Source organism: Tachypleus tridentatus, chromosome 3 (assembly GCF_004210375.1).
Source record: "Tachypleus tridentatus isolate NWPU-2018 chromosome 3, ASM421037v1, whole genome shotgun sequence".
NCBI lineage: Eukaryota > Metazoa > Arthropoda > Merostomata > Xiphosura > Limulidae > Tachypleus > Tachypleus tridentatus.
Genome location: NC_134827.1, coordinates 68,046,233 through 68,072,224, shown reverse-complemented (window position 1 = coordinate 68,072,224; position 25,992 = coordinate 68,046,233). Strand labels below are relative to the sequence as shown.

The 25,992-nt window shown below is 37.2% G+C and overlaps 1 protein-coding gene across 6 annotated transcripts in view; it reads right to left on the bottom strand.

Annotated features, from left to right (window-relative positions):
- Positions 1 to 25,992, bottom strand: part of LOC143247047 (nephrin-like) — an 85,163-nt gene that overhangs the window by 24,163 nt on the left and 35,008 nt on the right. The window lies entirely within an intron of this gene.

The window sequence follows — 25,992 nt, the reverse complement described above, 5'->3', positions numbered from 1 at the left end:
AGCTCTTGATTTCGAAGGTGTACACGTTAAGCTGTGACTTAGTCGTAAAAGTAAGTTACCTTAGATGTAGCTTCCTTTTCTGTTGGAAGTATTTCAAAGTTAGAGATGATAGCAGATACCCTATGTAGATTTATCACGAATACAGAATATTATATTTACACAATAAATATTTTTATCTCTTTTTACTTGCATATTAGTTTATAAGAAATACTGTTGTATCCTTAATAAACTTTAATGTTTATTCGCAAGTTCGATCATTGGTGGTATTATAACTCGGGAGTGATCTTCAATCTTCAGAGGACTGTAATTTACTCGTATACATTTATGTTGACCTGACAGTGAACTAAAAACTTGTTACAGTGTATTATCTTCAAAGCAGACACCTATCATAGGTCAACTCTATTGGATAGAAAGTAGGCTGAATGTAGATGCAACTCTAGGTCATTTTCAAATTCATTCATGACGAATAAAGTAAATGTTTGGTGGTAACATTGACATAACTATACACAAGTCAGTTTCTTATGAAAAAGGATGAAAATAATAACCGAGTCATTACAAAAGAAAATATTACAAAGTAAATTAATTTTTAATTTGTCAGTCGATGACCTGGTAAAGTCATTATACTTATAGTACATTTGTACAGTTTTTCCTGCTCAAATGAGAGTCAATACAATAATTGATATACTTGTTTTTAATGTCTAAATAATAATTAACATATTAAAATAACTGTTTGCATGTAACAAAGTAGAAATATTAAGTATTGTAATTTAATATCAGCTTGAGTGTTTAGATTAGCAAGGATTGTTGCTAATTTTATTATATGACATGCAACCTTGTCTGTCTAATAAGAGAAGAACCATAATCCCAGCCTAAATAAGAATGCTTTCATTGTTACCAGTTCATTTTGAAGGCTCAACATAAGAGTTAGTACATCAACATATGTGATACAAAAATAAATCAACAATCTGTGTTGTCTTAGGTCATACTGCTTTATTAATAGCAGCCTGGTAGACCTAGATAATTCACTGGGTGCTGTGAAGTGTAATTCAGTTTAGACTATTAATTGCTGTATCTGTAATGAGTTTTTGTACCTTCTGCTAGGCTAGTGGCAAGCTGATACTTTTTCTCTTGAGAGTAGTAATTTTAGCCTGTTCTATGATCTGGCAGTAACCGGCTTATACATTTTGAACTAATTTTTGAAGCATGATGGCATCCACTGCCTTGAAAGCTAGAAAAGCACTTCTCACAATATAGCAAAGGGCCTTTAATCCAACCTAGACAACTGTTGAGATGATATCTCCAAATCTATTTTGTTATATACTCCAAAAAACAAAATTTCCAAATAATTATTCCGATTACCTCTCCACATAACCTAATGATCTGGTAAAATCAGGAGTTTGATTCCCTGCAGTAAGTACAGCAGATAGCCCGATATGACTTTGCTATAAGAAAAACGCACACTTGTTCTAGTTGCTGTGTAACTTCCATGAACAATATTGCAGTGAACTAGTAGATTGTTTATGGCAGCAATCTGGATAATGTTTAGTGCATAATGGTACCCTGGAGTAATAACAGTTAACCCTTCGGCCAACTAAGGATTATCTTTAGAGAAGATACTCTGATGTAAGCAACAGTGATGATTTCAATTTCAGCTTTTGAGAATGGTGAAGCTGGGCACAGTTGAAATGCGTTATTTGTTTGACATATCTTTGTATTCATTGCCTGCCATCTGTTGTTACCATTTAGTTGCAATTGTATCCAATTTATATTTACTCTCGGGCACTTCAGTGTTGTACAGACTGTGTTAACTTTGTGGCTGGAATGAAAAGGTTTCTTTTTCTAAGTCAAATATATCTGTACATTAGCATGGATTGTATAGCTCTGAGAAAGAAGTTATCAAATGAGTCTGCGTTCCCTATTAAACTTGCTGGTACGGACACTCAATTGGGAGAAAAGCGTTACCTTTGGTCATCAAAAGGATCTTAATCTATTATGTTAAAAACTGCTGGAACTTATCTTTCCAACTGACATTGAGCAGTATCTTGGTTTCACACAGAAGCAATTCTTGGAATGTTTTATCCTCTCCATAGACGTAAACAATTTCTTCTTTAATGATGTCACTTATGACCAGGTAGATGGAATCGCTATGGAATCCCTGCTGAGTCCAACGATAGTCGATAGTTTCCTATAATGAACTCAAGTAGCTAGACAACTGCTCCTGTTAATTCAAATGTGCCCTTTACAAACGGTGGCACTTTCTCTTCTGATCGAGAACCAAGCCAGGTTTCTTTGTTCATTTCTTACCTTAATTCCATACACACGTTCACATTCAAACTCCATGAAAATGATTCCTTATCGTTCTAGACGTCAGGATTACCAAATAAGGTAAACATTTTCAACCTCTGTTTATCGTAAAAGGTTTTTGTCTAGATTCTACACCATCGTCAGTAGTTTTATCCCTAACTTCCTGGAACATAATCTGGTTACATCATTGTTAAGTGGAACATTAGCCTTTGTGACAATTATTTTATTTTACACCAAATGTGTTTATTTTAAACACATGCTAAATAGTGGATACCTGGCTGACTTTCTAATGAAAATGTCACACAGTTTCCTGAACAACAAGTCCCCCGTTGATATGATGGTAAGTCTTAGGATTTACAACGCTAAAATCAGGGGTCCGATTTCCTTCAGTGAACTCAGCAGATCACCCGAAGTGGCTTTACAATAAGAAAACACACACACTCTAAACATCAAATTCCAGCCACCAGCCAATGTACACACTGTTTCTAACATTTTCCTTCATTATTTCAATTCCATTTACAGGCTCACAATTCTTACAAATTAAAAACAAATCTCTTGTCTAATAAAAATCTTCTACCCCAAATACAACTCATAGTAATGTAGAGATCTAGTTAAAATCATATTTTAATACCAAGCTGAACTGTCTGTTTGTTTGTTTTGGAATTAAGCTCAAAGCTACACAATGGGCTATCTGTGCTCTGCTCACCACGGGTATTGAAACCCAGTTTTTAGTGTGTAAGTCTGCAGACATACCACTGTGCCACTGGGGGGCTGAACTATCTAAACTTCCACTTTCATTGTTCGTGTAAAAATATACGTGAAGTGGTTGTAGGGCCACGTATGTTGACAAAACTCGAATCTTTAAACATTTAGTAGTATCTAAAAGAACAAACCGTCCACTATTTAAACCCACATATCCATTCATTCGTTCATATTCTGAAACTACGAGTAACAGTATTTCATTTAACAATATTTCTATTATTACCACAAGACCATCAGACCTTGAACTTTATATTAAAGAAGGCTTACTCATATTTAAAGACCGACCGACTCTTACCAACTCAAAGTTCTTTGGATCTAAAATTGTTCTAAATCTTCACACTTAAAAGCAACTGTTGTTTAATACATTGTTTCATTCGTCTATTTACGACTTCTCTAAATAACTAACTCAATTAGTGATTACGATATTATATTATAAATTTAGTTAATAATCGTCTTTGTATTTCAATTTTCAGAAGTTCCTGAAGACGGAATAAGTTATTCTGAAATATTCGAACCTTATAAATAAAATGCTTTGTGTTTAATCAACTGTCTTCATCTTCATTATTAGACTTCGGTTTTCCCATCATGAATCCATTGCCAGACGTCAATATCTTCCAAGATCTTGTCTAGGATTACTGACGTAACATTCCTGAGCTCTAAAGAGGATTTCTGGACAAAACACTACCATCCTCAGGCTATAAAATAAAGTACACAGGCCCTTTAAAATACTTCAAAACTCATTTTTATTCCATTAATTTGTATTCCTTTGCTTGCATGAAATGTAAGTTTCACTAATGCCTGTTGTCCATCATCAACTTCACAATCAAACTCCAGGCTTTTATCTTCAACAAGCTCCTAGTTGATATGTATGTGCCAGTGTCTCTACATTCAGATATCTGAGAGATCAAACTTAAGATGTATGCTTTTATTTCTTACTTTGAGTGGGGGCTTTTTAAAGTAGTCACGACTTCTTTTCTATAATAGCCAGACATAATAAAACCATATGAGAAATACAGCAACATAGAGATATAAATTACATAAAATTTTGTTTTGTTTTAAATTAAGAATCTTTGTTATATTGAGAAACATTATCTAAAGTTAGAATTTCTTATTCTGAAAAAGCATTGGAGTTAGGGGTAGGACGTTAGAATTTTCTTTTATTTGTATATGTTTTATATCATTAAATTTTACATTACATTTTAAATACCAAGTATATTTGTATTTTACTTATACTTGAGTGAGAAGAAAGTGGTAATTTTTTAAAGGTGTAATGTGATGTCCATGCTCAAACCACATTAGAGTCCCATGAGAGATTATTAAAGCACAAATCAAAAACAATGTACTACATAAACTGCATGTGTGAAAGATAATTAGTGGTTGCGTGATGCATCAAGATGGTTTCTCAGTGGGTAAGAAAAGCTGGATTAGTAGTCTCTTCTCTGAACATGATCACATAAGGGTGTTTGACGCTGTCTTTTTAGTAAGTTTGTCTTTTTATAAACAACTTTAATACTTTGGAGACTTTAAACTATACGATTATGAGTCTGAATGGTCCTCCATAATCCTGAATATTATGTTCAACTGAGTGCATGCCTCGTCATATCAAAATGATATGTAGGACAGTATTGATATTGTTGGTTTCTATTCAACTGAGTGCATTCCTCGTCATATCAACATGGTATGTAGGACAGTATTGACATTGTTGGTTTTTATTCAAGAGAGTGCATGCCTCGTCATATCAACATGATACGTAGGACAGTATTGACATTGTTGGTTTCTATTCAACTGAGTGCATGCCTCGTCATAACAACATGATATGTAGGACAGTATTGACATTGTTCGTTTCTATTCAACTGAGTGCATGCCTCGTCATATCAACACGATATGTAGGACAGTATTGACATTGTTGGTTTCTATTCAACTGAGTGCATGCCTCGTCATATCAACATGATATGTAGGAGAGAATTGACATAGTTGGTTCTTTTCAACTAAGTGCATGCCTCGTCATAACAACATGATATGTAGGACAGTATTGACATTGTTGGTTTCTATTCAACTGAGGGCATGCCTCGTCATATCAACATATGTAGGACAGTATTGACATTGCTGGTTTCTATTGAACTGAGTGCATGCCTCGTCATATCAACATGATATGTAGAACATTATTGACATTGTTGGTTTCTATTCAACTGAGTGCATGCCTCGTCATATCAACATGATATGTAGGAGAGAATTGACATAGTTGGTTTCTTTTCAACTAAGTGCATGCCTCGTCATAACAACATGATATGTAGGACAGTATTGACATTGTTGGTTTCTATTCAACTGAGTGCATGCCTCGTCATATCAACATGATATGTAGGACAGTATTAAGATTGTTGGTTTCTATTCAACTGAGTGCATGCCTCGTCATATCAACATGATATGTAGGACATTATTGACATTGTTGGTTTATATTCCACTGAGTGCATGCCTCGTCATATCAACATGATATGTAGGACAGTATTTACATTGTTGGTTTCTATTCAACTGAGCGCCTGCCTCGTCATATCTGCATAGTATATAGGACAGTATTAACATTGTTGGTTTCTATTCAAGAGAGTGCATGCCTCGTCATATCAACATGATATGTAGGACAGTATTGACATAGTTGGTTCTTTTCAACTAAGTGCATGCCTCGTCATAACAACATGATATGTAGGACAGTATTGACATTGTTGGTTTCTATTCAACTGAGGGCATGCCTCGTCATATCAACATATGTAGGACAGTATTGACATTGCTGGTTTCTATTGAACTGAGTGCATGCCTCGTCATATCAACATGATATGTAGAACATTATTGACATTGTTGGTTTCTATTCAACTGAGTGCATGCCTCGTCATATCAACATGATATGTAGGAGAGAATTGACATAGTTGGTTTCTTTTCAACTAAGTGCATGCCTCGTCATAACAACATGATATGTAGGACAGTATTGACATTGTTGGTTTCTATTCAACTGAGTGCATGCCTCGTCATATCAGCATGATATGTAGGACAGTATTAAGATTGTTGGTTTCTATTCAACTGAGTGCATTCCTCGTCATACCAACATGGTATGTAGGACAGCATTGACATTGTTGGTTTCTATTCAAGAGAGTGCATGCCTCGTCATATCAACATGATATGTAGGACAGTATTGACATTGTTGGTTTCTATTCAACTGAGTGCATGCCTCGTCATAACAACATGATATGTAGGACAGTATTGACATTGTTCGTTTCTATTCAACTGAGTGCATGCCTCGTCATATCAACACGATATGTAGGACAGTATTGACATTGTTGGTTTCTATTCAACTGAGTGCATGCCTCGTCATATCAACATGATATGTAGAACATTATTGACATTGTTGGTTTCTATTCAACTGAGTGCATGCCTCGTCATATCAACATGATATGTAGGAGAGAATTGACATAGTTGGTTTCTTTTCAACTAAGTGCATGCCTCGTCATAACAACATGATATGTAGGACAGTATTGACATTGTTGGTTTCTATTCAACTGAGTGCATGCCTCGTCATATCAACATGATATGTAGGACAGTATTAAGATTGTTGGTTTCTATTCAACTGAGTGCATGCCTCGTCATATCAACATGATATGTAGGACATTATTGACATTGTTGGTTTATATTCCACTGAGTGCATGCCTCGTCATATCAACATGATATGTAGGACAGTATTGACGTTGTTGGTTTCTATTCAACTGAGTGCATGCCTCGTCATATCAACATGATATGTAGGACAGTATTGACATTGTTGGTTTCTATTCAACTGAGCGCCTGCCTCGTCATATCTGCATAGTATATAGGACAGTATTAACATTGTGGGTTTCTATTCAACTGAGTGCATTCCTCGTCATATCAACATGGTATGTAGGACAGTATTGACATTGTTGGTTTCTATTCAAGAGAGTGCATGCCTCGTCATATCAACATGATATGTAGGACAGTATTGACATTGTTGGTTTCTATTCAACTGAGTGCATGCTTCGTCATAACAACATGATATGTAGGACAGTATTGACATTGTTCGTTTCTATTCAACTGAGTGCATGCCTCGTCATATCAACACGATATGTAGGACAGTATTGACATTGTTGGTTTCTATTCAACTGAGTGCATGCCTCGTCATATCAACATGATATGTAGGAGAGAATTGACATAGTTGGTTCTTTTCAACTAAGTGCATGCCTCGTCATAACAACATGATATGTAGGACAGTATTGACATCGTTGGTTTCTATTCAACTGAGGGCATGCCTCGTCATATCAACATATGTAGGACAGTATTGACATTGCTGGTTTCTATTGAACTGAGTGCATGCCTCGTCATATCAACATGATATGTAGAACATTATTGACATTGTTGGTTTCTATTCAACTGAGTGCATGCCTCGTCATATCAACATGATATGTAGGAGAGAATTGACATAGTTGGTTTCTTTTCAACTAAGTGCATGCCTCGTCATAACAACATGATATGTAGGACAGTATTGACATTGTTGGTTTCTATTCAACTGCGTGCATGCCTCGTCATATCAACATGATATGTAGGACAGTATTAAGATTGTTGGTTTCTATTCAACTGAGTGCATGCCTCGTCATATCAACATGATATGTAGGACATTATTGACATTGTTGGTTTATATTCCACTGAGTGCATGCCTCGTCATATCAACATGATATGTAGGACAGTATTTACATTGTTGGTTTCTATTCAACTGAGCGCCTGCCTCGTCATATCTGCATAGTATATAGGACAGTATTAACATTGTTGGTTTCTATTCAAGAGAGTGCATGCCTCGTCATATCAACATGATATGTAGGACAGTATTGACATAGTTGGTTCTTTTCAACTAAGTGCATGCCTCGTCATAACAACATGATATGTAGGACAGTATTGACATTGTTGGTTTCTATTCAACTGAGGGCATGCCTCGTCATATCAACATATGTAGGACAGTATTGACATTGCTGGTTTCTATTGAACTGAGTGCATGCCTCGTCATATCAACATGATATGTAGAACATTATTGACATTGTTGGTTTCTATTCAACTGAGTGCATGCCTCGTCATATCAACATGATATGTAGGAGAGAATTGACATAGTTGGTTTCTTTTCAACTAAGTGCATGCCTCGTCATAACAACATGATATGTAGGACAGTATTGACATTGTTGGTTTCTATTCAACTGAGTGCATGCCTCGTCATATCAACATGATATGTAGGACAGTATTAAGATTGTTGGTTTCTATTCAACTGAGTGCATTCCTCGTCATATCAACATGGTATGTAGGACAGTATTGACATTGTTGGTTTCTATTCAAGAGAGTGCATGCCTCGTCATATCAACATGATATGTAGGACAGTATTGACATTGTTGGTTTCTATTCAACTGAGTGCATGCCTCGTCATAACAACATGATATGTAGGACAGTATTGACATTGTTCGTTTCTATTCAACTGAGTGCATGCCTCGTCATATCAACACGATATGTAGGACAGTATTGACATTGTTGGTTTCTATTCAACTGAGTGCATGCCTCGTCATATCAACATGATATGTAGGAGAGAATTGACATAGTTGGTTTCTTTTCAACTAAGTGCATGCCTCGTCATAACAACATGATATGTAGGACAGTATTGACATTGTTGGTTTCTATTCAACTGAGTGCATGCCTCGTCATATCAACATGATATGTAGGACAGTATTAAGATTGTTGGTTTCTATTCAACTGAGTGCATGCCTCGTCATATCAACATGATATGTAGGACAGTATTGACGTTGTTGGTTTCTATTCAACTGAGTGCATGCCTCGTCATATCAACATGATATGTAGGACAGTATTGACATTGTTGGTTTCTATTCAACTGAGCGCCTGCCTCGTCATATCTGCATAGTATATAGGACAGTATTAACATTGTTGGTTTCTATTCAACTGAGTGCATTCCTCGTCATATCAACATGGTATGTAGGACAGTATTGACATTGTTGGTTTCTATTCAAGAGAGTGCATGCCTCGTCATATCAACATGATATGTAGGACAGTATTGACATTGTTGGTTTCTATTCAACTGAGTGCATGCCTCGTCATATCAACATGATATGTAGGACAGTATTGACATTGTTGGTTTCTATTCAACTGAGTGCATGCTTCGTCATAACAACATGATATGTAGAACATTATTGACATTGTTGGTTTCTATTCAACTGAGTGCATGCCTCGTCATATCAACATGATATGTAGGACATTATTGACATTGTTGGTTTATATTCCACTGAGTGCATGCCTCGTCATATCAACATGATATGTAGGACAGTATTGACATTGTTGGTTTCTATTCAACTGAGTGCATGCCTCGTCATATCAACATGATATGTAGGACAGTATTGACATTGTTGGTTTCTATTCAACTGAGTGCATGCCTCGTCATATCAACATGATATGTAGGACAGTATTGACATTGTTTCAACTGAGTGCATGCTTCGTCATAACAACATGGTTTCTATTCAACTGAGTGCATGCCTCGTCATATCAACATGATATGTAGGACAGTATTGACATTGTTGGTTTCTATTCAACTGAGTGCATGCCTCGTCATATCAACATGATATGTAGGAGAGAATTGACATAGTTGGTTCTTTTCAACTAAGTGCATGCCTCGTCATAACAACATGATATGTAGGACAGTATTGACATTGTTGGTTTCTATTCAACTGAGGGCATGCCTCGTCATATCAACATATGTAGGACAGTATTGACATTGCTGGTTTCTATTGAACTGAGTGCATGCCTCGTCATATCAACATGATATGTAGAACATTATTGACATTGTTGGTTTCTATTCAACTGAGTGCATGCCTCGTCATATCAACATGATATGTAGGAGAGAATTGACATAGTTGGTTTCTTTTCAACTAAGTGCATGCCTCGTCATAACAACATGATATGCAGGACAGTATTGACATTGTTGGTTTCTATTCAACTGAGTGCATGCCTCGTCATATCAACATGATATGTAGGACAGTATTAAGATTGTTGGTTTCTATTCAACTGAGTGCATGCCTCGTCATATCAACATGATATGTAGGACATTACTGACATTGTTGGTTTATATTCCACTGAGTGCATGCCTCGTCATATCAACATGATATGTAGGACAGTATTTACATTGTTGGTTTCTATTCAACTAAACGCCTGCCTCGTCATATCTGCATAGTATATAGGACAGTATTAACATTGTTGGTTTCTATTCAAGAGAGTGCATGCCTCGTCATATCAACATGATATGTAGGACAGTATTGACATTGTTGGTTTCTATTCAACTGAGTGCATGCCTCGTCATATCAACATGATATGTAGGAGAGAATTGACATAGTTGGTTCTTTTCAACAAAGTGCATGCCTCGTCATAACAACATGATATGTAGAACAGTATTGACATTGTTGGTTTCTATTCAACTGAGGGCATGCCTCGTCATATCAACATATGTAGGACAGTATTGACATTGCTGGTTTCTATTGAACTGAGTGCATGCATCGTCATATCAACATGATATGTAGAACATTATTGACATTGTTGGTTTCTATTCAACTGATTGCATGCCTCGTCATATCAACATGATATGTAGGAGAGAATTGACATAGTTGGTTTCTTTTCAACTAAGTGCATGCCTCGTCATAACAACATGATATGTAGGACAGTATTGACATTGTTGGTTTCTATTCAACTGAGTGCATGCCTCGTCATATCAACATGATATGTAGGACAGTATTGACGTTGTTGGTTTCTATTCAACTGAGTGCATGCCTCGTCATATCAACATGATATGTAGGACAGTATTGACATTGTTGGTTTCTATTCAACTGAGCGCCTGCCTCGTCATATCTGCATAGTATATAGGACAGTATTAACATTGTTGGTTTCTATTCAACTGAGTGCATTCCTCGTCATATCAACATGGTATGTAGGACAGTATTGACATTGTTGGTTTCTATTCAAGAGAGTGCATGCCTCGTCATATCAACATGATATGTAGGACAGTATTGACATTGTTGGTTTCTATTCAACTGAGTGCATGCTTCGTCATAACAACATGATATGTAGGACAGTATTGACATTGTTCGTTTCTATTCAACTGAGTGCATGCCTCGTCATATCAACACGATATGTAGGACAGTATTGACATTGTTGGTTTCTATTCAACTGAGTGCATGCCTCGTCATATCAACATGATATGTAGGATAGTATTGACATTGTTGGTTTCTATTCAACTGAGTGCATGCCTCGTCATATCAACATGATATGTAGGACAGTATTAAGATTGTTGGTTTCTATTCAACTGAGTGCATGCCTCGTCATATCAACATGATATGTAGGACATTATTGACATTGTTGGTTTATATTCCACTGAGTGCATGCCTCGTCATATCAACATGATATGTAGGACAGTATTGACGTTGTTGGTTTCTATTCAACTAAGTGCATGCCTCGTGATATCAACATGATATGTAGGACAGTATTGACATTGTTGGTTTCTATTCAACTGAGCGCCTGCCTCGTCATATCTGCATAGTATATAGGACAGTATTAACATTGTTGGTTTCTATTCAACTGAGTGCATACCTGTCATATCAACATGATATGTAGGACAGTAATGACGTTGTTGGTTTCTATTCAACTGAGTGCATGCCTCGTCATATCAACATGATATGTAGGACAGTATTGACATTGTTGGTTTCTATTGAACGAGCGCATGCCTTGTCATATCTGCAGAGTATATAGGACAGTATTAACATTGTTGGTTTCTATTCAACTGAGTGCATACCTGTCATATCAACATGATATGTAGGACAGTATTGACATTGTTGGTTTCTTTCAACTGAGTTCATGCCTCGTCATATCAATATGATATGTAGGAGAGAATTGACATTGTTGGTTTCTATTCAACTAAGTTCATGCCTCGTCATAACAATATGATATGTAGGACAGTATTGACATTGTTGGTTTTTATTCAACTGAATGCATGCCTCGTCATATCAGCATGATATGAAGGACAATACTGACATTGTTGATTTCTATTCAACTGAGTGCATGCCTCATCATATCAAAATGATATGTAGGAGAGAATTGACATTGTTGGTTTCTATTCAACTAAGTGCATGCCTCGTCATCACAATATGATATGTAGGACAGTATTGACATTGTTGGTTTCTATTCAACTGAGTGCATGCCTCGTCATATCAGCATGATATGAAGGACAATAGTGACATTGTTCGTTTCTATTCAACTGAGGGCATGACTTGTCATATCAGCATGATATGTAGGAAACATTGACATTATCGGTTTCTATTAAACTCACTGCATGCCTTGTCATATCAGCATGATATGTAGTACATTATTGACATTGTTGGTTTCTATTCAACTGAGTGCATGCCTTGTTATATCAACATGATATGTAGGACAGTATTGACATTGTTGGTTTCTATTCAACTGAGCGCCTGCCTCGTCATATCTGCATAGTATATAGGACAGTATTAACATTGTTGGTTTCTATTCAACTGAGTGCATACCTGTCATATCAACATGATATGTAGGACAGTATTGACATTGTTGGTTTCTTTCAACTGAGTTCATGCCTCGTCATATCAATATGATATGTAGGACAGTATTGACATTGTTGGTTTCTATTCAACTGAGTGCATGCCTCGTCGTATCAGCATGATATGTGGGACAATACTGACATTGTTGGTTTCTATTCAACTAAGTGCATGCCTCATCATATCAAAATGATATGTAGGAGAGAATTGACATTGTTGGTTTCTATTCAACTAAGTTCATGCCTCGTCATAACAATATGATATGTAGGACAGTATTGACATTGTTGGTTTTTATTCAACTGAATGCATGCCTCGTCATATCAGCATGATATGAAGGACAATACTGACATTGTTGATTTCTATTCAACTGAGTGCATGCCTCATCATATCAAAATGATATGTAGGAGAGAATTGACATTGTTGGTTTCTATTCAACTAAGTGCTTGCCTCGTCATAACAATATGATATGTAGGACAGTATTGACATTGTTGGTTTCTATTCAACTGAGTGCATGCCTCGTCATATCAGCATGATATGAAGGACAATAGTGACATTGTTCGTTTCTATTCAACTGAGTGCATGACTTGTCATATCAGCATGATATGTAGGAAACATTGACATTATCGGTTTCTATTAAACTCACTGCATGCCTTGTCATATCAGCATGATATGTAGGACATTATTGACATTGTTGGTTTCTATTCAACTGAGTGCATGCCTCGTCATATCAACATGATATGTAGGACAGTATTAAGATTGTTGGTTTCTATTCAACTGAGTGCATGCCTCGTCATATCAACATGATATGTAGGACATTATTGAAATTGTTGGTTTATATTCCACTGAGTGCATGCCTCGTCATATCAACATGACATGTAGGACAGTATTGACGTTGTTGGTTTCTATTCAACTGAGTGCATGCCTCGTCATATCAACATGATATGTAGGACAGTATTGACATTGTTGGTTTCTATTCAACTGAGTGCATGCCTCGTCATATCAACATGATATGTAGGACAGTATTGACATTGTTGGTTTCTATTCAACTGAGTGCATGCCTCGTCATATCAACATGATATGTAGGACAGTATTGACATTGTTGGTTTCTATTCAACTGAGTGCATGCCTCGTCATATCAACATGATATGTAGGAGAGAATTGACATAGTTGGTTCTTTTCAACAAAGTGCATGCCTCGTCATAACAACATGATATGTAGGACAGTATTGACATTGTTGGTTTCTATTCAACTGAGGGCATGCCTCGTCATATCAACATATGTAGGACAGTATTGACATTGCTGGTTTCTATTGAACTGAGTGCATGCCTCGTCATATCAACATGATATGTAGAACATTATTGACATTGTTGGTTTCTATTCAACTGAGTGCATGCCTCGTCATATCAACATGATATGTAGGAGAGAATTGACATAGTTGGTTTCTTTTCAACTAAGTGCATGCCTCGTCATAACATGATATGTAGGACAGTATTGACATTGTTGGTTTCTATTACTCTGAGTGCATGCCTCGTCATATCAACATGATATGTAGGACAGTATTAAGATTGTTGGTTTCTATTCAACTGAGTGCATGCCTCGTCATATCAACATGATATGTAGGACATTATTGACATTGTTGGTTTATATTCCACTGAGTGCATGCCTCGTCATATCAACATGATATGTAGGACAGTATTGATGTTGTTGGTTTCTATTCAACTGAGTGCATGCCTCGTCATATCAACATGACATGTAGGACAGTATTGACATTGTTGGTTTCTATTCAACTGAGCGCCTGCCTCGTCATATCTGCATAGTATATAGGACAGTATTAACATTGTTGGTTTCTATTCAAGAGAGTGCATGCCTCGTCATATCAACATGATATGTAGGACAGTATTGACATTGTTGGTTTCTATTCAACTGAGTGCATGCCTCGTCATAACAACATGATATGTAGGACAGTATTGACATTGTTCGTTTCTATTCAACTGAGTGCATGCCTCGTCATATCAACACGATATGTAGGACAGTATTGACATTGTTCGTTTCTATTCAACTGAGTGCATGCCTCGTCATATCAACATGATATGTAGGACATTATTGACAGTGTTGGTTTCTATTCAACTGAGTGCATGCCTCGTCATATCAACATGATATGTAGGAGAGAATTGACATAGTTGGTTCTTTTCAACTAAGTGCATGCCTCGTCATAACAACATGATATGTAGGACAGTATTGACATTGTTGGTTTATATTCCACTGAGTGCATGCCTCGTCATATCAACATGATATGTAGGACAGTATTGATGTTGTTGGTTTCTATTCAACTGAGTGCATGCCTCGTCATATCAACATGATATGTAGGACAGTATTGACATTGTTGGTTTCTATTCAACTGAGCGCCTGCCTCGTCATATCAACATGATATGTAGGACATTATTGACAGTGTTGGTTTCTATTCAACTGAGTGCATGCCTCGTCATATCAACATGATATGTAGGAGAGAATTGACATAGTTGGTTCTTTTCAACTAAGTGCATGCCTCGTCATAACAACATGATATGTAGGACAGTATTGACATTGTTGGTTTCTATTCAACTGAGTGCATGCCTCGTCATATCAACATGATATGTAGGACATTATTGACATTGTTGGTTTATATTCCACTGAGTGCATGCCTCGTCATATCAACATGATATGTAGGACAGTATTGATGTTGTTGGTTTCTATTCAACTGAGTGCATGCCTCGTCATATCAACATGATATGTAGGACAGTATTGACATTGTTGGTTTCTATTCAACTGAGCGCCTGCCTCGTCATATCTGCATAGTATATAGGACAGTATTAACATTGTTGGTTTCTATTCAAGAGAGTGCATGCCTCGTCATATCAACATGATATGTAGGACAGTATTGACATTGTTGGTTTCTATTCAACTGAGTGCATGCCTCGTCATAACAACATGATATGTAGGACAGTATTGACATTGTTCGTTTCTATTCAACTGAGTGCATGCCTCGTCATATCAACACGATATGTAGGACAGTATTGACATTGTTCGTTTCTATTCAACTGAGTGCATGCCTCGTCATATCAACATGATATGTAGGACATTATTGACAGTGTTGGTTTCTATTCAACTGAGTGCATGCCTCGTCATATCAACATGATATGTAGGAGAGAATTGACATAGTTGGTTCTTTTCAACTAAGTGCATGCCTCGTCATAACAACATGATATGTAGGACAGTATTGACATTGTTGGTTTCTATTCAACTGAGGGCATGCCTCGTCATATCAACATATGTAGGACAGTATTGACATTGCTGGTTTCTATTCAACTGAGGGCATGCCTCGTCATATCAACATATGTAGGACAGTATTGACATTGCTGGTTTCTATTGAACTGAGTGCATGCCTCGTCATATCTGCAGAGTATATAGGACAGTATTGACATTGTTGGTTTCTATTCAAGTGAGCGCATGCCTCGTCATATCTGCATAGTATATAGGACAGTATTAACATTGTTGGTTTCTATGGAACTGAGTGCATACCTGTCATATCAACATGATATGTAGGACAGTATTGACGTTGTTGGTTTCTATTCAACTGAGTACATGCCGCGTCATATCAACATGATATGTAGGACAGTATTGACATTGTTGGTTTCTATTCAACTGAGCGCATGCCTCGTCATATTTGCAGAGTATATAAGACAGTATTAACATTGTTGGTTTCTATTCAACTGAGTGCATATCTGTCATATCAACATGATATGTAGGACATTATTGACATTGTTGGTTTATATTCCACTGAGTGCATGCCTCGTCATATCAACATGAGATGTAGGACAGTATTGACGTTGTTGGTTTCTATACTACTGAGTGCATGCCTCGTCATATCAACATGATATGTAGGACAGTATTGAAATTGTTGGTTTCTATTCAACTGAGTGCATGCCTCGTCATATCAACATGATATGTAGGACAGTATTGACATTGCTTGTTTCTATTGAACTGAGTGCATGCCTCGTCATATCAACATGATATGTAGAACATTATTGATATTGTTGGTTTCTATTCAACTGAGTGCATGCCTCGTCATATCAACATGATATGTAGGAGAGAATTGACATAGTTGGTTTCTTTTCAACTAAGTGCATGCCTCGTCATAACAACATGATATGTAGGACAGTATTGACATTGTTGGTTTCTATTCAACTGAGTGCATGCCTCGTCATATCAACATGATATGTAGGACAGTATTGACATTGTTGGTTTCTATTCAACTGAGTGCATGCTTCGTCATATCAACATGATATGTAGGACATTATTGACATTGTTGGTTTATATTCCACTGAGTGCATGCCTCGTCATATCAACATGAGATGTAGGACAGTATTGACGTTGTTGGTTTCTATACTACTGAGTGCATGCCTCGTGATATCAACATGATATGTAGGACAGTATTGACATTGTTGGTTTCTATTCAACGAGCGCATGCCTCGTCATATCTGCAGAGTATATAGGACAGTATTAACATTGTTGGTTTCTATTCAACTGAGTGCATACCTGTCATATCAACATGATATGTAGGACAGTATTGACGTTGTTGGTTTCTATTCAACTGAGTGCATGCCTCGTCATATCAACATGATATGTAGGACAGTATTGACATTGTTGGTTTCTATTCAACGAGCGCATGCCTCGTCATATCTGCAGAGTATATAGGACAGTATTAACATTGTTGGTTTCTATTCAACTGAGTGCATACCTGTCATATCAACATGATATGTAGGACAGTATTGACATTGTTGGTTTCTTTCAACTGAGCTCATGCCTCGTCATATCAATATGATATGTAGGAGAGTATTGACATTGTTGGTTTCTATTCAACTGAGTGCATGCCTCGTCATATCAACATGATATGTAGGACAGTATTGACATTGTTGGTTTCTATTCAACTGAGCGCATGCCTCGTCATATCTGCATAGTATATAGGACAGTATTAACATTGTTGGTTTCTATGCAACTGAGTGCATACCTGTCATATCAACATGATATGTAGGACAGTATTGACGTTGTTCGCGTCTATTCAACTGAGTGCATGCCTCGTCATATCAACATATGTAGGACATTATGGACATTGTTGGTTTCTATTCAACTAAGTGCATGCCTCATCATATCAAAATGATATGTAGGAGAGAATTGACATAGTTGGTTTCTATTCAACTGAGTGTATTCCTCGTCATAACAACATGATATGTAGGAGAGAATTGACATAGTTGGTTTCTTTTCAACTAAGTGCATGCCTCGTCATAACAACATGATATGTAGGACAGTATTGACATTGTTGGTTTCTATTCAACTGAGTGCATGCCTCGTCATATCAACATGATATGTAGGACAGTATTGACATTGTTGGTTTCTATTCAACTGAGTGCATGCTTCGTCATATCAACATGATATGTAGGACATTATTGACATTGTTGGTTTATATTCCACTGAGTGCATGCCTCGTCATATCAACATGATATGTAGGACAGTATTGACATTGTTGGTTTCTATTCAACTGAGTGCATGCCTCGTCATATCAACATGATATGTAGGACAGTATTGACATTGTTGGTTTCTATTCAACGAGCGCATGCCTCGTCATATCTGCAGAGTATATAGGACAGTATTAACATTGTTGGTTTCTATTCAACTGAGTGCATACCTGTCATATCAACATGATATGTAGGACAGTATTGACATTGTTGGTTTCTATTCAACTGAGTGCATGCCTCGTCATATCAACATGATATGTAGGACATAATTAAGATTGTTGGTTTCTATTCAACTGAGTGCATACCTGTCATATCAACATGATATGTAGGACATTATTGACGTTGTTGGTTTCTATTCAACTGAGTGCATGCTTCGTCATATCAACATGATATGTAGGACAGTATTGACATTGTTGGTTTCTATTCAACGAGCGCATGCCTCGTCATATCTGCAGAGTATATAGGACAGTATTAACATTGTTGGTTTCTATTCAACTGAGTGCATACCTGTCATATCAACATGATATGTAGGACAGTATTGACATTGTTGGTTTCTTTCAACTGAGCTCATGCCTCGTCATATCAATATGATATGTAGGAGAGTATTGACATTGTTGGTTTCTATTCAACTGAGTGCATGCCTCGTCATATCAACATGATATGTAGGACAGTATTGACATTGTTGGTTTCTATTCAACTGAGCGCATGCCTCGTCATATCTGCATAGTATATAGGACAGTATTAACATTGTTGGTTTCTATGCAACTGAGTGCATACCTGTCATATCAACATGATATGTAGGACAGTATTGACGTTGTTCGCGTCTATTCAACTGAGTGCATGCCTCGTCATATCAACATGATATGTAGGACATTATTGACATTGTTGGTTTATATTCCACTGAGTGCATGCCTCGTCATATCAACATGATATGTAGGACAGTATTGATGTTGTTGGTTTCTATTCAACTGAGTGCATGCCTCGTCATATCAACATGATATGTAGGACAGTATTGACATTGTTGGTTTCTATTCAACTGAGCGCCTGCCTCGTCATATCTGCATAGTATATAGGACAGTATTAACATTGTTGGTTTCTATTCAAGAGAGTGCATGCCTCGTCATATCAACATGATATGTAGGACAGTATTGACATTGTTGGTTTCTATTCAACTGAGTGCATGCCTCGTCATAACAACATGATATGTAGGACAGTATTGACATTGTTCGTTTCTATTCAACTGAGTGCATGCCTCGTCATATCAACACGATATGTAGGACAGTATTGACATTGTTCGTTTCTATTCAACTGAGTGCATGCCTCGTCATATCAACATGATATGTAGGACATTATTGACAGTGTTGGTTTCTATTCAACTGAGTGCATGCCTCGTCATATCAACATGATATGTAGGAGAGAATTGACATAGTTGGTTTCTATTCAACTGAGTGCATGCCTGTCATATCAACATGATATGTAGGACAGTATTGACATTGTTGGTTTCTATTCAACTGAGTGCATGCCTCGTCATATCAACATGATATGTAGGACAGTATTGACATTGTTGGTTTCTATTCAACTGAGTGCATGCCTCGTCATATCAACATGATATGTAGGACAGTATTGACATTGTTGGTTTCTATTCAACTGAGTGCATGCCTCGTCATATCAACATGATATGTAGGACAGTATTGACATTGTTGGTTTCTATTCAACTGAGTGCATGCCTCGTCATATCAACATGATATGTAGGACAGTATTGACATTGTTGGTTTCTATTCAACTGAGTGCATGCCTCGTCATATCAACATGATATGTAGGACAGTATTGACATTGTTGGTTTCTATTCAACTGAGTGCATGCCTCGTCATATCAACATGATATGTAGGACAGTATTGACATTGTTGGTTTCTATTCAACTGAGTGCATGCCTCGTCATATCAACATGATATGTAGGACAGTATTGACATTGTTGGTTTCTATTCAACTGAGTGCATGCCTCGTCATATCAACATGATATGTAGGACAGTATTGACATTGTTGGTTTCTATTCAACTGAGTGCATGCCTCGTCATATCAACATGATATGTAGGACAGTATTGACATTGTTGGTTTCTATTCAACTGAGTGCATGCCTCGTCATATCAACATGATATGTAGGACAGTATTGACATTGTTGGTTTCTATTCAACTGAGTGCATGCCTCGTCATATCAACATGATATGTAGGACAGTATTGACATTGTTGGTTTCTATTCAACTGAGTGCATGCCTCGTCATATCAACATGATATGTAGGACAGTATTGACATTGTTGGTTTCTATTCAACTGAGTGCATGCCTCGTCATATCAACATGATATGTAGGACAGTATTGACATTGTTGGTTTCTATTCAACTGAGTGCATGCCTCGTCATATCAACATGATATGTAGGACAGTATTGACATTGTTGGTTTCTATTCAACTGAGTGCATGCCTCGTCATATCAACATGATATGTAGGACAGTATTGACATTGTTGGTTTCTATTCAACTGAGTGCATGCCTCGTCATATCAACATGATATGTAGGACAGTATTGACATTGTTGGTTTCTATTCAACTGAGTGCATGCCTCGTCATATCAACATGATATGTAGGACAGTATTGACATTGTTGGTTTCTATTCAACTGAGTGCATGCCTCGTCATATCAACATGATATGTAGGACAGTATTGACATTGTTGGTTTCTATTCAACTGAGTGCATGCCTCGTCATATCAACATGATATGTAGGACAGTATTGACATTGTTGGTTTCTATTCAACTGAGTGCATGCCTCGTCATATCAACATGATATGTAGGACAGTATTGACATTGTTGGTTTCTATTCAACTGAGTGCATGCCTCGTCATATCAACATGATATGTAGGACAGTATTGACATTGTTGGTTTCTATTCAACTGAGTGCATGCCTCGTCATATCAACATGATATGTAGGACAGTATTGACATTGTTGGTTTCTATTCAACTGAGTGCATGCCTCGTCATATCAACATGATATGTAGGACAGTATTGACATTGTTGGTTTCTATTCAACTGAGTGCATGCCTCGTCATATCAACATGATATGTAGGACAGTATTGACATTGTTGGTTTCTATTCAACTGAGTGCATGCCTCGTCATATCAACATGATATGTAGGACAGTATTGACATTGTTGGTTTCTATTCAACTGAGTGCATGCCTCGTCATATCAACATGATATGTAGGACAGTATTGACATTGTTGGTTTCTATTCAACTGAGTGCATGCCTCGTCATATCAACATGATATGTAGGACAGTATTGACATTGTTGGTTTCTATTCAACTGAGTGCATGCCTCGTCATATCAACATGATATGTAGGACAGTATTGACATTGTTGGTTTCTATTCAACTGAGTGCATGCCTCGTCATATCAACATGATATGTAGGACAGTATTGACATTGTTGGTTTCTATTCAACTGAGTGCATGCCTCGTCATATCAACATGATATGTAGGACAGTATTGACATTGTTGGTTTCTATTCAACTGAGTGCATGCCTCGTCATATCAACATGATATGTAGGACAGTATTGACATTGTTGGTTTCTATTCAACTGAGTGCATGCCTCGTCATATCAACATGATATGTAGGACAGTATTGACATTGTTGGTTTCTATTCAACTGAGTGCATGCCTCGTCATATCAACATGATATGTAGGACAGTATTGACATTGTTGGTTTCTATTCAACTGAGTGCATGCCTCGTCATATCAACATGATATGTAGGACAGTATTGACATTGTTGGTTTCTATTCAACTGAGTGCATGCCTCGTCATATCAACATGATATGTAGGACAGTATTGACATTGTTGGTTTCTATTCAACTGAGTGCATGCCTCGTCATATCAACATGATATGTAGGACAGTATTGACATTGTTGGTTTCTATTCAACTGAGTGCATGCCTCGTCATATCAACATGATATGTAGGACAGTATTGACATTGTTGGTTTCTATTCAACTGAGTGCATGCCTCGTCATATCAACATGATATGTAGGACAGTATTGACATTGTTGGTTTCTATTCAACTGAGTGCATGCCTCGTCATATCAACATGATATGTAGGACAGTATTGACATTGTTGGTTTCTATTCAACTGAGTGCATGCCTCGTCATATCAACATGATATGTAGGACAGTATTGACATTGTTGGTTTCTATTCAACTATGCATGCCTCGTCATATGATATGTAGGACAGTATTGACATTGTTGGTTTCTATTCAACTGAGTGCATGCCTCGTCATATCAACATGATATGTAGGACAGTATTGACATTGTTGGTTTCTATTCAACTGAGTGCATGCCTCGTCATATCAACATGATATGTAGGACAGTATTGACATTGTTGGTTTCTATTCAACTGAGTGCATGCCTCGTCATATCAACATGATATGTAGGACAGTATTGACATTGTTGGTTTCTATTCAACTGAGTGCATGCCTCGTCATATCAACATGATATGTAGGACAGTATTGACATTGTTGGTTTCTATTCAACTGAGTGCATGCCTCGTCATATCAACATGATATGTAGGACAGTATTGACATTGTTGGTTTCTATTCAACTGAGTGCATGCCTCGTCATATCAACATGATATGTAGGACAGTATTGACATTGTTGGTTTCTATTCAACTGAGTGCATGCCTCGTCATATCAACATGATATGTAGGACAGTATTGACATTGTTGGTTTCTATTCAACTGAGTGCATGCCTCGTCATATCAACATGATATGTAGGACAGTATTGACATTGTTGGTTTCTATTCAACTGAGTGCATGCCTCGTCATATCAACATGATATGTAGGACAGTATTGACATTGTTGGTTTCTATTCAACTGAGTGCATGCCTCGTCATATCAACATGATATGTAGGACAGTATTGACATTGTTGGTTTCTATTCAACTGAGTGCATGCCTCGTCATATCAACATGATATGTAGGACAGTATTGACATTGTTGGTTTCTATTCAACTGAGTGCATGCCTCGTCATATCAACATGATATGTAGGACAGTATTGACATTGTTGGTTTCTATTCAACTGAGTGCATGCCTCGTCATATCAACATGATATGTAGGACAGTATTGACATTGTTGGTTTCTATTCAACTGAGTGCATGCCTCGTCATATCAACATGATATGTAGGACAGTATTGACATTGTTGGTTTCTATTCAACTGAGTGCATGCCTCGTCATATCAACATGATATGTAGGACAGTATTGACATTGTTGGTTTCTATTCAACTGAGTGCATGCCTCGTCATATCAACATGATATGTAGGACAGTATTGACATTGTTGGTTTCTATTCAACTGAGTGCATGCCTCGTCATATCAACATGATATGTAGGATATGTAGGACAGTATTGACATTGTTGGTTTCTATTCAACTGAGTGCATGCCTCGTCATATCAACATGATATGTAGGACAGTATTGACATTGTTGGTTTCTATTCAACTGAGTGCATGCCTCGTCATATCAACATGATATGTAGGACAGTATTGACATTGTTGGTTTCTATTCAACTGAGTGCATGCCTCGTCATATCAACATGATATGTAGGACAGTATTGACATTGTTGGTTTCTATTCAACTGAGTGCATGCCTCGTCATATCAACATGATATGTAGGACAGTATTGACATTGTTGGTTTCTATTCAACTGAGTGCATGCCTCGTCATATCAACATGTATATATTGTAGGACAGTATTGACATTGTTGGTTTCTATTCAACTGAGTGCATGCCTCGTCATATCAACATGATATGTAGGACAGTATTGACATTGTTGGTTTCTATTCAACTGAGTGCATGCCTCGTCATATCAACATGATATGTAGGACAGTATTGACATTGTTGGTTTCTATTCAACTGAGTGCATGCCTCGTCATATCAACATGATATGTAGGACAGTATTGACATTGTTGGTTTCTATTCAACTGAGTGCATGCCTCGTCATATCAACATGATATGTAGGACAGTATTGACATTGTTGGTTTCTATTCAACTGAGTGCATGCCTCGTCATATCAACATGATATGTAGGACAGTATTGACATTGTTGGTTTCTATTCAACTGAGTGCATGCCTCGTCATATCAACATGATATGTAGGACAGTATTGACATTGTTGGTTTCTATTCAACTGAGTGCATGCCTCGTCATATCAACATGATATGTAGGACAGTATTGACATTGTTGGTTTCTATTCAACTGAGTGCATGCCTCGTCATATCAACATGATATGTAGGACAGTATTGACATTGTTGGTTTCTATTCAACTGAGTGCATGCCTCGTCATATCAACATGATATGTAGGACAGTATTGACATTGTTGGTTTCTATTCAACTGAGTGCATGCCTCGTCATATCAACATGATATGTAGGACAGTATTGACATTGTTGGTTTCTATTCAACTGAGTGCATGCCTCGTCATATCAACATGATATGTAGGACAGTATTGACATTGTTGGTTTCTATTCAACTGAGTGCATGCCTCGTCATATCAACATGATATGTAGGACAGTATTGACATTGTTGGTTTCTATTCAACTGAGTGCATGCCTCGTCATATCAACATGATATGTAGGACAGTATTGACATTGTTGGTTTCTATTCAACTGAGTGCATGCCTCGTCATATCAACATGATATGTAGGACAGTATTGACATTGTTGGTTTCTATTCAACTGAGTGCATGCCTCGTCATATCAACATGATATGTAGGACAGTATTGACATTGTTGGTTTCTATTCAACTGAGTGCATGCCTCGTCATATCAACATGATATGTAGGACAGTATTGACATTGTTGGTTTCTATTCAACTGAGTGCATGCCTCGTCATATCAACATGATATGTAGGACAGTATTGACATTGTTGGTTTCTATTCAACTGAGTGCATGCCTCGTCATATCAACATGATATGTAGGACAGTATTGACATTGTTGGTTTCTATTCAACTGAGTGCATGCCTCGTCATATCAACATGATATGTAGGACAGTATTGACATTGTTGGTTTCTATTCAACTGAGTGCATGCCTCGTCATATCAACATGATATGTAGGACAGTATTGACATTGTTGGTTTCTATTCAACTGAGTGCATGCCTCGTCATATCAACATGATATGTAGGACAGTATTGACATTGTTGGTTTCTATTCAACTGAGTGCATGCCTCGTCATATCAACATGATATGTAGGAGAGATATTGACATTGTTGGTTTCTATTCAACTGAGTGCATGCCTCGTCATATCAACATGATATGTAGGAGAGAATTGACATTGTTGGTTTCTATTCAACTGAGTGCATGCCTCGTCATATCAACATGATATGTAGGACAGTATTGACATTGTTGGTTTCTATTCAACTGAGTGCATGCCTCGTCATATCAACATGATATGTAGGACAGTATTGACATTGTTGGTTTCTATTCAACTGAGTGCATGCCTCGTCATATCAACATGATATGTAGGACAGTATTGACATTGTTGGTTTCTATTCAACTGAGTGCATGCCTCGTCATATCAACATGATATGTAGGACATTATTGACATTGTTGGTTTCTATTCAACTGAGTGCATGCCTCGTCATATCAACATGATATGTAGGAGAGAATTGACATTGTTGGTTCTCTTTTCAACTGAGTGCATGCCTCGTCATA